This window comes from Meleagris gallopavo, chromosome 28, assembly GCF_000146605.3.
Source record: "Meleagris gallopavo isolate NT-WF06-2002-E0010 breed Aviagen turkey brand Nicholas breeding stock chromosome 28, Turkey_5.1, whole genome shotgun sequence".
Taxonomy (NCBI): Eukaryota; Metazoa; Chordata; class Aves; order Galliformes; family Phasianidae; genus Meleagris; species Meleagris gallopavo.
In genome coordinates this window covers 2858114-2861290 of record NC_015038.2, presented here as the reverse complement: position 1 = coordinate 2861290, position 3177 = coordinate 2858114, and positions in this window count along the sequence as shown.

The following is a 3177-nucleotide window of genomic DNA, read 5'->3' as shown; positions in this document are numbered from 1 at the left end:
CCAGCCTTGAATGCCACCAGGGATGGGGCATCCACTGAGAAAGCTGGGGATGGAGCTCCTCCACTGGGCTCTGGGATCCATCTGTCATTGTCACCGTTGTGTCCCCATCAGCTCCCCGGCCCCAGTGACATCCCTGCCCAGCCATCAGCAAACACAGCCTCCCATTGTGCCCACATGCAGTAGGCATTGAGTCACAACCATGAGATGCAAAAACTTCCAGCACTGAGCGTGAAAGCCTTTTTTTTGGGGGGGGAGTTTGCTTATTTTTGTTAGAAACAGCTCAGCATTTCTGCAGCCCTATGGGCAGCCCATTGCTGGTTGCTCAGCCCTTACCCCTACTTTTATTTCTCTTCTTGATGTTCTTCACTTCTTAAACTTCTATACATAAAGCTGCTCAGAGCAATGCATTTTTCTTTGCTCAGTCTGGCTGGATGGGGTGGGATCTGTGCTTTCCATGACCCATCCCTGTCTGCAGCACATCTGCTATCACCGTGACTGCACGCAGCAGGAGCTCGAAATGCTCAGCATCCCCTTATGGGACCAATGGTGCTGTGCAGAACGATCCTCCAGCCACCCATCCTGGGCACAAAACTGACACAGAGAGTCAACAGGATGGATGGTTGGAGAAATGAGCCAGGCTCGGATGGCCTGAGCAGGGGATGGGGGGTGAGAAACCAGCAGCTGCGGTAGGTACAGGTGCAGAGGTGGCCCTTGTGCTGCAGTCATGGGATTCGATAGGTCATCAATTCCTTTTCCAAAGGCTCCCGTTTGCTGCTTAATGCGTTTCCCTTCTTCTGCTGATGGATGGGACGCCCAGCGGGGAAGATCAGAGCAAAACCCCTTTCTTCGGTGTTTTTGGAGGAGGGATGGGTTCCGCATCTACCCGAGCAGCCCCACAGCGGGAGGCCGCTAATGAGAGGCGATCATTGGCCTTTTTGTTGCCTCTGGCTCTGTAACGCCTGGCAGGGCACCTTTCCCTATCCGAGTGCTGACTGCTGTACGTGGATCTTCATATTCCGACCACGACAAGGATGTTTCTAATACAGGTAGTGCTGTAACATCTATTTAAAATGAAGAAATAATAATCCAAACGCTAACAACAACAATAATAATAATAATAATAATAATAATAATAATAATAAAGCCTAGCAGGCTGGAAGAGAACCAAGCTCTCATCCTTACGAAGCACTGGGTCGATCAGACTGGCTTTGAGGTTTACCTGACACAGAGCCAAATTCCTGCCTGACTTTCATGTCGGTGTTAGCAGACACACAGCGCTCTGTGCTGCTGCAAAGGGAGCACAGCTGGGACGGCTGTGGATGGGGTTGGGGATTTTCCGTGGGTTTCCCCACTGCTGAGGAAGCAGCGGTGATGCAGAAGGCCACAATAAGGGATCCTTATCGGCGGATTCCAGCCGACTTAGATCTGTGTCCCTTGACATTTCCATTAAAAAGGGCTTCCTGAGGGAGCCTGGAACAAAAGCATACCTCGGCTGAGTGTCAGCGAGGAGAACCGCGGAGAGGAATTTATCTGCTAGAAACAGAAAGAGAAGCAACCCGAGTCATTTCCTTTCATCCCGGGGAAAGCCTCTGGAAGGCATCCTTGTAAATCAAGAGGACATTAAACGTGTGCTTAAGGCTAAATCGTGCTCGAGTGCTTCCTGGGCCGCTGGGCAAACCCTGAGCGATCCTACAGCTGTGGCTATGTGCAGGAGCTTTCACCTCCACCAGAGATATTTTGTGCTCTATTGCAACAGGGAGCTTTGCTTCTTCCCCTTCCACTCGGCGGCAATCTCTGGGCTGTGCCTGACCAGGATCCGATCTGTTTACTTTGACATCGAAATTACAGCAATTTAGTTAATCTCATCTGAGCTTTGTTTGTCTCCCCTATGGGCTCTGCTGGCCGCCCGCAGATCGAAATGTAGCTCCTGTTACTGTGAATAATTCATCGGTGCTACTCTGCTTTGGTGCAGGATGCCATCGGGTCACCCGACCCAGCCCAGCACAGGTGGGAGATGGCTGATGTTAAACCAGGGATCGAGGTTTGCTCAGCTTTGGGGTGAAGAGGAAGTGTGGGAATCTGCAAAAAGCCCTTTGCTCCATTGTCTGATGAGGTTCCATACAGCCACTGGCGATACAAACCAAAGGAGCAAGATACTTTGAGTCCTGGGGCTGCAGGGATGTGCACGGCTGTGTCCCACGTCTCGACTTCAGCATCCATTTCTATGGCTGTGCTATGGATGCATTCAACAGCACCTTTCTAAACCCAGCACTCTGGTACCCAGCCTGCGAGTCCAGGAGCTCTGCTTGGCTTCTCATCCAGACACGGGATGGCACAGCCGATATCTCTGTGCTCAGGGACACAAAGCCTGCAGCGAGGGGCCGGGGCTGTGCTCTCATCCTTCACATGAGCCCCCGCTTTGCCTCACCCCGTCTGGCCCGAGCTGCTGGAAGCGATGGGAAAACCCGGCTCTGATGAGTAATGCCGCAGTTATCTCTTTCTTCCATCGATACGGTGTGTCCTCACACATGCCAGAACTGGGCAAGAGCTTTTGTTTGGGCTTCACTGAGAGATCATCGCATTCTTTTAATATCTCAAAACAAAGAGTTACCACAGGGGCAAAAAGAAAAAGACCACACGGGGAGGTGCTGCCGAGTTAACCAGAAACGTCCGGACAATGAATTTGTATCGGGGCAGCCTGCAAACATTCCGTTCCTCCCACGGATCCCTGCTCACTGCACGCAGGGCTGAGCACCGGTCCGTGGCTTCGCCTCTCTGGACTCTCCTCCCTCATTTTGCCCTCAGTACGCGGTTGTAGGTTGGTTTCTATTCTGAAAGAAAGCCAGATCTGTCGTTGTTCTGTGTGTGTGGCTGAGTCCATCCGTGCATCCCTTCCCCGTAGCCACGCATCTCTCCTCCTCCTGCACCCGGGCGCTTTGCTGCGCGCCCTCCCACCCACTCTGACCCCCCCTCCTCTCCTTTTGGCTACAACCATCACCCCACATCCTCTTCTGCACACCTTCAGCTCATCCCAGCTACGCGGGACCCCACTTTTCTCCCTTCTCATCCCACCCAACTGTTTCCTTTACACATCTGCTCCGCGGCCGCACCCGTCTCCACGCCCCCTCCCATCCCCCTTTAATCCCAGCGGTTCCGGGGGTCCCCCTGCACCTGCCC